This window comes from Gorilla gorilla, chromosome 14 (assembly GCF_029281585.2).
Source record: "Gorilla gorilla gorilla isolate KB3781 chromosome 14, NHGRI_mGorGor1-v2.1_pri, whole genome shotgun sequence".
Taxonomy (NCBI): Eukaryota; Metazoa; Chordata; class Mammalia; order Primates; family Hominidae; genus Gorilla; species Gorilla gorilla.
Window position 1 is genome coordinate 55,446,026 of NC_073238.2, and position 15,269 is coordinate 55,461,294.

The window sequence follows — 15,269 nt, forward strand, 5'->3', positions numbered from 1 at the left end:
CTCTTTGTCCCAGCAATGATTTAAAATTTATGTTGTTCAATTTCTATGTGTTTACAGAGTTTCCTGTTGTCTTTGTTATTGATTACCTGTTTGATTCCAATATTGTCAGGAAACATGCTACGTATACTTTCATTTATTTTGCATTTGTTGAAGTTGTTTTATGGCTCAGGACATGGTCTATCTTGATGAATCTTCCATGAACAATTGAAAAAAAAAGTGTACTCTGCTTATTGGGTGGAGTGATGTGTCACTCCATGATTGGTTGATTATATTAGATCTTCTATATTCTCGCTAATTTACTGTCTAGTAACTTTGTCACTTGCTGAAAGATCATGTTGCATTTTCCAATAGTAATTGTGGAGTTGTCTGTTTTTCCTTTTAAGTCTATCAGTTTTGCTTCATGTATTTTAAGGCTGTTTTTTGGTTTATACACATTTGAGATCATTATGTTTTCCTTGTCAATTGAATTTTTCATTAACATGTATTATCTCTCTCTGTCATCTCTACCCTAGTAGGTTTTCTTTTTTGCTTTTATTTATTTATTTATTTATCTATTTTTAAATTTTTTTTTGAGATGGAGTCTTGCTCTGTTTCCTAGGCTGGAGTGCAGTGGTGTGATCTCGGCTCACTGCAACCTCCGCCTCCTGGGTTCAAGCGATTCTCCTGTCTCAGCCTCCCGAGTAGCTGGGACTACAGGTGCCCACTACCATGCCCGGCTAGTTTTTGTGTTTTTAGTAGAGATGGGCTTTCACCATATTGGCCAGGCTGGTCTCGAACTCCTGACCTCGTGATCCGTCCACCTCAGCCTCCCAAAGTGCTGGGATTACAGGCGTGAGCCACCGAGCCCCACCACATGCATATTTTTTAGACAGTAGGGAGAAACCTTTTACAGATAAGTTACAAACAAAGAAAAGGCAAATAAACAATTTTGTACAAGAAATTTAACACATTCTGTACAAGTTGTTCACTTTGCTGTCATCATTTATACAAACTCTTCATAGATCATTTGACCATCACCATCAATATCTGGTTACCTGATCATTTCATCAACCTTGTCATCTGTTAAATTCTCTCCAAGGTTTGTCATCACATGGTGAAGTTCTGTTGCACTAATATAGCCATTGCCATCCTTATCAAACACACAGAATGCATCTCTAATTTCTTCTTCACTGTCTGTGTCTTTCATTTTTCTTGCCATCATTGTTAGAAATTCAGGGAAGTCAACTGTGCCATTACCATCAGCATCTACTTCATTAATCATGTCCTGTAACTCTGCTTCTGTGGGATTCTGCCCAAGAGACCTCATTACAGTTCCTGATTCCTTGTTGTTATAGTTCCATCACCATCTTTGTTAAATAGTGAAAAAGCTTCTTTGAATTCTGCAATCTGCCTTTCAGTCAGTTGGTCAGCCATGCTGCAAGTGCTACCGGTTTCTGAGATGTGACCACGCAGCCACTCAGCTCGCTCGCTCCACTCGGACTAATTCCTATACATTATTTTTTTGAGTCGGAGTTTTGCTCTTGTTGCACAGGCTGGAGTGCAGTGGTGCAATCTCAGCTCACTGCAATCTCTGCCTCTCAGGTTCAAGCAATTCTCCTGCTTCAGCCTCCCCAAGTAGCTGGGATTACAGGCATGTGCCATCATGCCAGGCTAATTTTGTATTTTTTTAGTAGAGATGGGGTTTCACCAGGTTGGTCAAGTTGGTCTCGAACCCTGACCTCAGGTAATCCACCTGCCTCGGCCTCCCAAAGTGCTGGGATTATAGGCGTGAGCCACCGTGCCTGGCCTATAATTTTTGTTTCAATAATCAAATATGATTTATAAAATTCATGGTTTATGAAACATACCATTCTATGATTTATAAAACATGCTTTTGTATATGTTTGTATTTCTGCTCTTTCTGTTGTTCCTTTTTCCTTCCTAATCCTCTGAGATATTTGATCATTTATTTTCTATTTAAAGAACTTTCTGTAGCCAATCTTTAAGGATAAGTCTGCAAGCAACAAATTCTTTTATTTTTCATTCATCTGAGAATTCATTCCTAGAGAATAATTTTGGTAAATGTGAAATTTTCAGTAGAAAGTTATTTTCTTTTAGCAATTAAAAAATGCTGTACCAGCTGGATGAGGTGGCTCAGGCCTGTAATCCCAGTGACTCCACAGTCCAAGGTGGGAAAATCATTTAAGGCCAGGAGTTTGAGGCCAGCCTGTGCAACATAGCAAGATCCCGTCTCAGGGAGGGGGAGAGGGAAACGTAGTTGGGCATGGTGGTGCTCACCTGTAGTCCCAGCTACTCAGGAAGCTGAGGTGGGAGGATCACTTGAGCCCAGAAGTTGGAGGCTGCAGTGAGGCATGATTGAGCCACTTCACTCCAGCCTGGGTGACAGAGTGAGACCCACTTTGTTTAAAAAAAAAAAATAGCTGTGCCACTTCCTTCTGGTCTCCATGGTTTCAGATGAGAAATTGTCATTCAAATAGATATTACCCTACAGATAATGTGTCATTTTTCTTTGGTTTTTAAGATCTTTTCTTTAAGAAGTTTAACTGATTAAATTTGCACTTAGTTTTTAGGAAGTAGTTTTTTTTTTTTTTTTTTTTTTTTTTTTGAGATGGAGTCTTGCTCTGTCGCCAAGGCTGGAGTGTGGTGGCGGGATCTCGGCTCCACTGCAAGCTCCGCCTCCTGGGTTCATGCCATTCTCCTGCCTCAGCCTCCCAAGTAGCTAGGACTACAGGTGCCCGCCACCATGCCCGGCTAATTTTTTGTATTTTTAGTAGAGACGGGGTTTCACCGTGTTAGCCAGGATGGTCTTGATCTCCTGACCTCGTGATCTGCCCGCCTTGGCCTCCCAAAGTGTTGGGATTACAGGTGTGAGCCACTGCTCCTGGCGAAGAAGTTAATTTTGATGTGTCTTGGAATGGATTTCTTTGGGCTTAACCTGTTGGGATTTGCTCAGATTCTTGAATCTGTAGTTTTCTGTTTTTCAACAAATTTGGGAAGTTTCAGCAATTATTTTTTCAAGTACTCCTTCAGTTTCACTCTCTTCCACCACCACTCTCAGGGAACTTTGGTGATGCAAATGTTGGCTATTTTGTTATTATCCTACAAGTCTCTGAGCCTCTGTTCATTTTTTCCTCTGTTTTTCCCTCTGTTGTTCAATTTGAGTGAATTCCACTGATTGTCCTGAAAGACTCTGATGCTATCCTCTGTTTTGTCCATTCTACTATTGCTGTTTTATTTCTGTTAGTTTATCTTTTGGTTTTGGTTTTGTTTTAGAGATGAGGTCTCACTATGTTGCCCAGGCTGGAGTGTAGTGGCTATTCATAGGCATGATTATAGTACACTACAGCTTCAAACTCCTGGGTTAAAATGATCCTCCTGCATCAGCCTCCTGAATAGCTAGGACACAGGTGCATGCCACCACACCCAGCTCTATTTTTCAGTGTTATAGGTTCCACTTAGTTCTTTTTTATTACTTCAATTTATTTGCTGAGATTTTTAGCTTTTTTTCCCATTGTTTTTAGAGAATTTTTAATAGGCTATTAAAGCATTTTTATGAAGGCTGTTTTGAAGTGCTTGCCAAATAATTCCAATACCTGATTCATCTGTATTGGTATCAGTTGATTGCCTTTTTCTCATTCAAGTTGTGACTTTCTTGGTTCTTGGTATGACTGATACTTTATATTATATGTTGGACATTTTCTTTGTAATATTAGGAGACAGTAATATTTTTTGATCATCTAGTTTATGCTAAACATTGTATTATGTGCTATCTTACATTATTTTAATGAAACTAAGATCTCTGAAAATATATTTTGCTGAGATTTGCACAATTACTGCATTTCTACAAAAATAATAATTTTTGGTTTACACTTTTCTACCAACAGTGTGTTTTAGGATTTCCATTTAATATAGAACTGAGCATATTAGTTAATCATTCAATAATTACATGTTCCAAGCATGAGAAGTATAGGACAGAATCCATTACTGAATTGTTCGACTTGGTGCAATGCCTCACATATCTGTTTTCCTTGAGTTCTTTTTTTAAATAAAATATCCTCATCTGAAACTTAAGAGCCTCTGAGAAATACTGAGCAAAATGAAATTTGGAAAGTAATATATGATATTATAGTAGAAATTATGTTCAATATTTCATTACATTTATAATAAAAATAACATAGTTGATCATCCTCAAATCTATGAAATTCATCATAAACACATCATAAATGTCTTTTCCTGTGCTCTCTGCACATTGTCATTTCATAAAAATGAACAATACTTAGACGTCCACACCAGTGATACATAGTTAATGATATGCTGACAGTTTAAAGACACAGTAGGGCTGGGCATGGTGGCTCACACCTACAATCCCAGCACTTTGGGAGGCCAAGGTGAGAGGATCACCTGAGGTCGGGAGTTCGAGATCAGCCTAACCAACATGGAGAAAACCTGTCTCTACTAAAAATACAAAATTAGCCGGGCATGGTGGTGCATGCGTATAATCCCAGCTACTCGGGAGGCTCAGGCAGGAGAATCGCTTGAACCCAGGAGGCAGACGTTGCGGTGAGCTGAGATCATGCCACTGCACACCAGCCTGGGCAACAAGAGTGAAACTCTGTCTCAAAATAAATAAATAAATAAAGACACACTAGTACATGGAGGCCAGAGGCACATGCAGATCCCCACCAAATACACACAAAATTAAACATTGGAATATGTATGACAGCCTTTAAAAAATTCATTTCCAAAGAAAATAAATACAAATCAGAGCAGATATGTAATCTTTTTTTTTCTTCTAGAGACAGGGTCTTGCTCTGTTGCCCAAACTGGAATGCAGTGATGGAATCATAGCTCAGTGTAATCTCTACCTCCTGGGATCAAGAGATCCTTCCATCTCAGCCTCCAGACTAGTTGGGACTACAGGCATGCACCACCATACCCGGCTAATTTTAAGTTTTGTTATAGACATGGGGTCTTGCTGTATTGCCTAGGCTGGTCTTGCACTCCTACCCTCATGTGATCCTCCTGCCTTGGGCTCCTAAAATGCTGGGATTGCAGGCATGAGCCACTGTGCCTAGCTGAGATATGTAATCTTGAAAAGGAAAAATGGGTTCCACTTTATATTAAGCTGATTGAAGAAATGATATAACCACAGAAATAATGCAAAGAAAAAAAGGGTACAAGAAAGTATGTAGCAACCAGAGGAGGGTAGGAGGAGCTCCAGCACAGAAGCCTAGGAAAGACTTGGCCATGCAATTATGGACCTTTAGATCTGGCTCTGTCCAGAAAAACTGTCCATTCAGGTCTCCCCGTACAGTGAAGACAATGAACCTGCTTCTCACACCACCTTGACAATGGTCATTAAGATCATCCAAATTGCTCTGTGAATTCTATGTCCATGTCCACCAAGCAAGCTTCTGACAGTAATTCATCTGTCATGAAAATTAGGCCACAAGAATATGTGCTAATCAGGGATCACCAGTATCTAGCTAATTGATATGAAAGTTATATTTTATAATTGTAAATTAATATATCAGTATCATATTTTTTGTATATTTGATTCTTATTGATTTGGTTAATATCGGGGGAACCAGCCCCTGATAATTCAATGTAAGTTCTTTTCTGTTTTCCCTAAGTGTTGGCCAGATTGAGAAATAAAGGGAAAGAGTACAAAAGAGAGAAATTTTAAAGCTGGGTGTCCGGGGGAGACATCACATGTCAGCAGGTTCCGTGATGCCCCTCAAACCACAAAACCAGCAAGTTTTTATTAGTGATTTTCAAAGGGGAGGGAGTGTATGGGTCACAGAGATCACATGCTTCACAAGGCAATAAAATACCACAAGGCAAATGGGGGCAGAGCGAGATCACAGGACCAGGGCAAAATTAAAATTGCTAATGAAGTTTCGAGCATGCATTGTCATTGATAACATCTTACCAGGAGACAGGGTTTGAGAGCAGACAACCGGTCTGACTAAAATTTACTAGGCAGGAATTTCCTCATCCTAATAGGCCTGGGAGCGCTACGGGAGTCCGGGGCTTATTTCATCCCTTATCTACAACCGTATAAAACAGACACTCCCAGAGTGGCCATTTTAGAGACCTACCCCTGGGAATGCATTCTCTTTCTCAGGGCTGTTCCTTGCTGAGAAAAAGAATTCAGCGATATTTCTCCTATTCGCTTTTGTAAGAAGAGAAATATGGCTCTGTTCCACCCAGCTCTCAGGCCGTCAGACCTAATGGTTATCTCCCTCATTCCCTGAACATCACTGTTATCCTGTTCTTTTTTCATGGTGCCCAGATTTCATATTGTTTAAACACACATGCTTTACGAACAATTTGTGCAGTTAACGCAATCATCACAGGGTCCTGAGGCGACATACATCCTCAGCTTACAAAAATGACAGGATTAAGAGAGTAAAGACAGGCATAGGAAATCATAAGAGTATTGATTAGGGAAGTGATAAATGTCCATGAAATCTTCACAATTTATGTTCAGATATTGCAGTAAAGACAAGCATAAGAAATTATAAAAGTATTAATTTGGGGAACTAATAAATGTCCATGAAATCTTCACAATTTATGTTCTTCTGCCATGGCTTCAGCCTGTCCCTCCATTCGGGGTCCCTGACTTCCTGCAACAGGTTAACCTGATTCCGTACCCAAACCCCATCACATCAAGGGTAGCAATACCTGAATATCTAAACTTCTAAAGCAGAGAAATAAACCTGGAACATGGTCACTCTACCAAGAAATTGTTACCAGACCTGTGTGGCTGGACACCTGATTCTCCCCTGGCAAATCTTCTATTTCATTCGGCCATCATCAATATTTTTTTCATTTTCAATTTTTAACAGTAGGCAGATATCTAGGTTTAACTGTCTCAAAGGTTTGATATATGACTTAGGGTTGTATATTATTCAGTGTTTATTTAAAAGAATAGAAAAGTCCAAAGACAGGTTCACAATAAGCAAAAATACATACATACATAAATAAGCTTGGAGACTTTTATAAGATTAAAATGAAGTTCTTACAAATACTTAAATCAAAATGCAGCAGGAGTTATGACACCAAAATCTTCAATCTTATTTTTAGAGACAGTGTCTCGCTATGTTGCCCAGACTGGACTTGAACTTCTGGGCTCACGTGATCCTCCCACCTCAGCCTCTTGAGTAGCTGGAATTATGGATGCACACCACCATGCCCATCTGAAAATCTGCAGTATTGACACTGCACTCTATAATGCCCTTCCTTATTGTTCTCTTGACAGTATCCCCACTGTATATTTGTGAAGATGGCTGAATGTATTGAAGTAGATACTGATTTTATAATGTCAAAGCCATTATAATGTCAAAGCCATAACCATAAGGTTATGGGACTGTTTAACTGGTGGGTATCACAACCCTGTTTATGAGAAAAGCATTCAGAACTGCATAGGGGAAGGTGTAGTGAAATATTTATTATAGCATATATCTTGGAGCTGGCATATTCCAAGATAGGCCATGGAACATGACTCTTTTTTTTTTTTTTTTTTTTTTTTGAGACGGAGTCTTGCCCTGTCACCCAGGCTGGAATGGAGTGGCATGATCTCGGCTCACTGCAACTTCCACCTCCCGGGTTCAAGCACTTTTCTGCCTCAGCCTACCGAGTAGCTGGGATTACAGGCACCTGCCACCATGCCTGGCTAATTTTTGTATTTTTAGTAGAGACAGGGTTTCACCATCTTGGCCAGGCTGGTCTTGAACTCCTGACCTCGTGATCCACCTGCCTCAGCCTCCCAAAGTGTTGGGATTACAGGTGTGACCCACCACGCCTGGCCGGGAACGTGACTCTTAGTAGTGCTTGTGACCAAAACCTACAGAAGAGAAAATGCAGTGTAATATAGAAGTAACCCTTAGAATGACTAATCCAGTTGGATAAAACTCTTCTTGGTTTCTGTACCTACAATGTGAGGGGATGGGAGGTGGGAAAAGTTGGGAAAGTACCTTATACTGGACCTTTTCTGTAGAACTCCAATTTTTGTACTATTATCATTTGCTAATTTGACATGAAATTTAAGCAACCAGCAATGAGGAAAAATAGAGGAAATACTTAGACTGTAACAGAGCTCTTCACAGTTCTTTGTTTTGCAACAATCACCTTTCAAAACTTCCCTAACAACTTGGACAGACAAACCCAGTCGAATTTACAGATGCTTGTGGAAAGGTTAGAGAATTTGAAAGAAATAAAAAAGAGTTGGGAGTGAATATGTGTGTCTTACTGCTTTGGTTTTGTTTCCTAGCATTTATTGGTTCAAATAGATTTGTTGCTTTGCTGACTCTCTGCTATCTTCATAAAAGATAAGAAAACCTCTCAGCGTCCCTCTATAGTGTGAGAAACATGATTTATAATAACATTATTTCATAATTGAAAGTATTGTTTCGTTGTCTGGGAAAATGAGCGCATCAGAATTAACTTGTAGTTTTAGAGGCCAGTGGGTTGCTATAACAACCAGAAAAACAATGGTGTAATAACAGCTCTCCCTGAAAGCTGGAGAACTCACTAAATGACGAGAGCTACAGATGCAAGTGTTTGTCATATGAATTCAAACAAGAACCAGATACACTCATTTATCTCTTTCATGAGCACTGACTCCATGCCTGGCACTATGCTAGGAACTGGTGAAATAGACGTGGTCCCTCCCATGATGGAGTGAACAATCTAATGGAGAAGACCGATAATAAACAGTTAAAAAAAAAAAAGATAAATGGAATAATTTCAGCATGTTTAAGGCCCTTTGGTAGAGAAAGCATTGTTCTCTGATACTGGACAAGCAGAGAAGGGTTGCTCCAGTATGGGACATGGAGAAGCACCTGGTCATATCATAAATCTTGCCTTTAAGGCTATATGAGCTCTAGTAAAGTGAAGGAAAAAAAGAATGGAGTCTTACAGTCTTTATTAGTAAAAATAATATAAGGGAAGAAACTGCTAACTGAAGCATGATCATTTTTTACTAGAAGGGTTTAACATGTAAATTCCCAGAATTCTTGAATTAGGAGGATTCAACATTAAAATAAGAGTTATTTGTGTGTTTTAAAACAGTATTGTTTTGGGCCAGGCGCGGTGGCTCACACCTATAATCCCAACACTTTGGGAGGCCGGGAGGCCAAGGCAAGTGGATCACCTGAGGTCAAGAGTCCGAGACCAGCCTGGCCAACATGGTGAAACCCCGTCTCTCCTAAAAATACAAAAATTAGTCGAGCGTAGTGGCACATGACTGTAGTCCCAACTACTCGGGGGGCTGAGGCGGGGCAATCGCTTTAACCCAGGAGGCAGAGGTTGCAGTGAGCCGAGATTGCGTCACTGCACTCCAGCCTGGGCGACAGAAAAAAAAAAAAGTATTGTTTTATTTCAGCTTTACTCATAATAGCCAAAAACTGGAAACAAGCAAATAAAACCAAATGTCCTTCAGTGGATGAATGATTAAACAAACTGTGTTATATACATACCATGGAATACTCTGGCAATAAAAAGGAAATGAACTTTTTTTTTTTTTTTTTATACTTTAAGTTTTAGGATACATGTGCACATTGTGCAGGATAGTTACATATGTATACATGTGCCATGCTGGTACGTTGCACCCACTAACTCGTCATCTAGCATTAGGTATATCTCCCAATGCTATCCCTCCCCCCTCCCCCCACCCCACAACAGTCCCCAGAGTGTGATATTCCCCTTCCTGTGTCCATGTGATCTCATTGTTCAATTCCCACCTATGAGTGAGAATATGCGGTGTTTGGTTTTTTGTTCTTGCGATAGTTTACTGAGAATGATGGTTTCCAATTTCATCCATGTCCCTACGAAGGACATGAACTCATCATTTTTTATGGCTGCATAGTATTCCATGGTGTATATGTGCCACATTTTCTTAATCCAGTCTATCATTGTTGGACATTTGGGTTGGTTCCAAGTCTTTGCTATTGTGAATAATGCCGCAATAAACATACGTGTGCATGTGTCTTTATAGCAGCATGATTTATAGTCCTTTGGGTATATACCCAGTAATGGGATGGCTGGGTCAAATGGTATTTCTAGTTCTAGATCCCTGAGGAATCGCCACACTGACTTCCACAATGGTTGAACTAGTTTACAGTCCCACCAACAGTGTAAAAGTGTTCCTATTTCTCCACATCCTCTCCAGCACCTGTTGTTTCCTGACTTTTTAATGATTGCCATTCTAACTGGTGTGAGATGATATCTCATAGTGGTTTTGATTTGCATTTCTCTGATGGCCAGTGATGATGAGCATTTTTTCATGTGTTTTTTGGCTGCATAAATGTCTTCTTTTGAGAAGTGTCTGTTCATATCCTTCGCCCACTTTTTGATGGGGTTGTTTGTTTTTTTCTTGTAAATTTGTTTGAGTTCATTGTAGATTCTGGATATTAGCCCCTTGTCAGATGAGTAGGTTGCGAAAATTTTCTCCCATGTTGTAGGTTGCCTGTTCACTCTGATGGTAGTTTCTTTTGCTGTGCAGAAGCTCTTTAGTTTAATTAGATCCCATTTGTCAATTTTGTCTTTTGTTGCCATTGCTTTTGGTGTTTTGGACATGAAGTCCTTGCCCACGCCTATGTCCTGAATGGTAATGCCTAGGTTTTCTTCTAGGGTTTTTATGGTTTTAGGTCTAACGTTTAAATCTTTAATCCATCTTGAATTGATTTTTGTATAAGGTGTAAGGAAGGGATCCAGTTTCAGCTTTCTACATATGGCTAGCCAGTTTTCCCAGCACCATTTATTAAATAGGGCATCCTTTCCCCATTGCTTGTTTTTCTCAGGTTTGTCAAAGATCAGATAGTTGTAGGTATGCGGCGTTATTTCTGAGGGCTCTGTTCTAGGAAATGAACTTTTTTTTTTTTAAGAATAAAAGCTTTATTGAGATATAATTCACATACCATAAAGTTCATCTTTTTAAAGTTTAAAGTTCAGTTGTTTTTAGAACACTGACGATACAAACACTACTTAGATAATTGTGCAAAAATCACCAGTAATTCCAAAACACTGTCATTACTCCCAAAAGAATCTCCATATCTATTAGCATTACCATATCTATTAGCATTACTCCCCATTTCCACCTTATTGTCCATAGGTTCACGCCCCAGACCTAAGCAACCCTTAATCTATTCTCTGTCTCTATGGATTTGCTGATTCTGGATCTCTCATATAAATGGAATCACACAATATGTTTCCTTCTGTTTCTGGCTTCTTTAGCTCAATATGCTCAAGAGTCATCTCTGTTATAGCATGCATCAGAACTCTATTTTTTAATGGATAAATAAGATTCCATTGCACTGATATTGACCTTTTGCTCATCTATTTGTCAGTTGATGAGCATTCGGGTTTTTCCTCCTTTTTGTCGGTTATGAATAATGCTGCTATGAACATTAGTGTACCAGTTTTTTCTGTACATATGTTTCCAGTTCTCCTTGTTATGTACCTAGGAGTGGAATTGCTGGGTCATATGGTATCTCTGTTAACTTTCTGAGGAACAGAAAACTGTTTTCCAAAGCCATTGTACCATTTCACACTCCTACCAGCAGGTATGAGGATTTCAGTTTTTCCACATCCTTGCCATCCTTGCTTTTGTCTTTTTTTGAATTTTCATGTCAAAGGGGTAATGTTCCAATGAGATCGTAACAAGGCTTGGGGAAGGCACATTTCACACATGCACGTGAAACCCCAGTCATCACGCTTATAAACTACAAAAGGATCTGCTTTTGTTTTTTATTGTAGCCATCCAAGTAGGTGTAAAGTGGTATTTCGTTGTGGTTTCATTTGCATTTCCCTAATGTGTTGAGTATCTTTTCATGTGCTTGTTGGTCATTTGTCTATCTTGTTTGAAGCAATGTCTGTTCAAATCTTTTCTCAATTTTTCAGTTGGGTTATTTGTCTTTTTATTGTTGAATTGTATCAGTTCTTTACATATTCTAGACACATGTCCCTTATCAGATATATGATTTGCAAATATTTTCTCCCAGTGTGTGAGTTGTTTTTTTACTTTTTTCTTCACTCACATTATGTATGTTGATGTTATGATTTGAAGCACAAAAGTTTCATTTTGGTTAAGTCTAATTTCTTTTGTTGAACTACTGATTGTTTTTTAAAAAATAAATGCCCTGTACATCAAGCTGTATACAGAGTATACTCTGAAATAGGTCAAATTAAAAGAAGTCCTGATTATGGAGATTTTCAGTGAGCTGTTAGGTCAACTCGTGGTTAATTCTCTGGGAATGAGCCTTTTTGGGCTTCAAATCTGTTCTTTTCTTTCCAGTGGCTGCTAAGCTCTACTTTCCACAACTACTATAAATGTGAAGCTATTGAGTTTCAAGGCTTCCATGGAGCTGGGGAGAGGTGTATAGGATTAGAGCAAGTTAAAACACCACAGGCTTTCTGTTCTTACTGAGTTCAGCTGTTTTTCTTAGGTAAACATTCCTTGGAATGTGGCAAGCTTTTAGTTAATTTCCACAATTCTAATAAGTTTATGTCAACAGCTTTTGCTAATGTCCTCATTGCTTTTATGGAGGAGCAGATTTTTGGTGTGACATTACTGTACCATTTGGAATGTCTACTGATATACACGATAACTTGGATAAATCTCAAGAGAATTACGCTGAGTGAAAACATGATCTCAAAAGATTAAATACAGTATGATTCCATTTATATAACTTTTTTTTCTTTGAGATAGGGTCTTGCTCTGTCGCCCAGGCTGGAGTGCAGCAGCACAGTCATAGCTCACTGTAACCTCAAACTCCTGGGCTCAAGTGATCCTTCTGTCTCGACCTCCCGAGTAGCTAGAATTACAGCCACCACACCTGGCTAATTTAAAAATTTTTTTGTAGAGATGGGGTCTTGCTATGTTGCCCAGGCTGGTTTGAAACTCCTGACCACACATGATCCTGCCACCTCAACCTTCCAAAGCACTGGGATTACAGGCATAAGTCACCATGCCCACCCTATATAACAAATTTAAAATGACAAAATTACAGAGATGAATTACAGATTAGGGGTTGACTAGGGAGATGAGGAGGGAAAAGCCTGTGGCTATAAAAGCAAGGCACTGGCTGGGCACAGTGGCTCACGCCTATAATCCCAGCACTTTGGGAGGCCAAGGCGGGCGGATCACCTGAGGTCGGAAGTTCGAGACCAGCCTGACCAACACAGATAAACTCTGTCTCTACTGAAAATACAAAATTAGCCGGGCGTGGTGGAGCATGCCTGTAATCCCAGCTACTTGGGAGGCTGAGGCAGGAGAATCACTTGAACCTGGGAGGTGGAGGCTGTGGTGAGCCGAGATCACCCCATTGCTCTCCAGCCTGGGCAACAAGAGCAAAACTCCGTCTAAAAAAAAAAAAAAAAAGCATGGCACAAAGGATATTTGTAATAGAACTATTTTATATCTTGACTGTGTTGATGTTCTCATGAATCTACATGTTAATAAACTTCATAGATTTAAATATACACACACCAAACACATGCATGTAAAAGTGGTAAAATGTGAATTTTAATGATTTGTATCAATGTCATTTTCTTGGTTGTGATATTTTACTATAGTTGTGCAAAGTGTTACCATTGGGAAAAACAAGTGAAGGATATACAGGATCTCTCTGTATTATTTCTTACAACTGCATGTGAATTTACAATAATCTCAAATTTTTGTTTGTAAAACAAAAAGGAGTATCATAGCTCATAATAGAAATTATATAAGGAAAATTATATTACATAATTGAGAGAAGCAATTCAAAATATTCTCTGGCAGCTGTTTTGAGGTTTTTATAAACACAAAATGATACTGTAAATATATATTGAATATATTAATACTAGGATACCCTGATTAAGATAGACAGCACAAGAACTGAGTGAGCAACCAAGTTCTGAATAGATTATTATGGCTAATGAGGTGGGCTTTAATAGAAGGGCAGATAAGTAGATTACTCCATATACCACTGCAAAAATGATTCAGGCACAGAAAATGCTCTGTAGCCTAACTTTTGTGAGGTACCCCTTCCGAAAACATTCATATATGTGATTCATTTAAAATAGAATTGCAGAATCATAGGTGTTTCAACAAGTATAGGCATGAATGATTCTGTAATAAGCTAAACAAGACAAAGCTCCACCAAGATGCTTGGAACATGCTAGAACTGAGTTAAAACTGAATATGGTATATTTCTTATCCCTCATATAACTAAAAAACATTCATAAATAAATATATATATATACACATATATATATATATATTTTAGAGACAGGGTCTCACTCTGTCACTCAGGCGGGAATGCAATGGCGTGATCATAGCTCATTGCAGCCTCAAACTCATGGGCTTAAGTGATCATCTCTCCTCGGCCTCCCAAGTAGCTAGGACAACAGGCATGCACAACCACACATAATTTTTTTTTTTAATTTTTATTTTGTAGAGGCAGGGTCTCACTATGTTGCTGAGGCTTATCGTGAATGCCTGGCCTCAAGCAATCCTGCCTAGGCCTCCCAAAGTGCTGGGATTACAGGCATAAGCCACCATGCTCAGCCTAAAAATGGCATATTCTGGTGTCTAATATCTAATCTGAAGAAATTTCAAGGTACCAGTCATAGAATGTGTCCCCAGCATGCTATTATTCCAAAGACTTCAACTTAATTTTGTCATATTTACTTTCAAGGCAAAATGGAACCCTTCTATGTTGATAAAATGTTTTATCTATGGTAAGATTTGAGGACTTTACATATTTAGAGGAATTCTTGTTTTAGATATATTATTAGTATGTCTTCATCAAAAAGATGTGAAATCCATTAAAGCCCCACCTCCACAGATCTCATTTTAAACACTAGGGTATGCCTCCCCTTTCTCCAAATCTTCTGGGGTTCCTGACAAGTTGTACAGTTGGCTGATTCTAGTTTTCTGTCATTTCTCCCTTCTTTTTTTTTTTTTTTTTTTTTTGGAGACGGAGTCTCACTCTATCGCCCAGGCTGGAGTGCAGTGGCGTGATCTTGGCTCACTGCAACCTCCTCCTCCCCGGTTCAAGCAATTCTCCTGTCTCAGCCTCCCGAGTAGCAAGGACTACAGGCGCACACCACCGCACCCGGCTAATTTTTTGTATTTTAGTGGAGACGGGGTTTCATCGTGTTGCCCAGGCTGGTCTCGAAATCCTGACCTCAGGCAATCCACCCACCTTGGCCTCCCAACATTTCTCCCTTCTTTAACATTAACAAACAGAGCTGACATGAGAAAAAGAGAGGACTTAAGTTCT

At 39.2% G+C, this 15,269-nt stretch overlaps 1 non-coding gene and 1 pseudogene across 1 annotated transcript; both read right to left on the bottom strand.

Moving 5' to 3' along the window:
• Window positions 1–857: 857 nt before the first annotated feature.
• On the bottom strand, window positions 858–1,441 carry LOC101124426 (calmodulin-1-like; annotated as a pseudogene).
• A 10,190-nt stretch (window positions 1,442–11,631) lies between these two features.
• LOC115930484 (small nucleolar RNA U13) lies at window positions 11,632–11,738 on the bottom strand. The gene has a single exon (XR_004067120.1). It is a non-coding gene; the product is annotated as a small nucleolar RNA U13 (small nucleolar RNA).
• Between the last annotated feature and the right edge of the window lie 3,531 nt (window positions 11,739–15,269).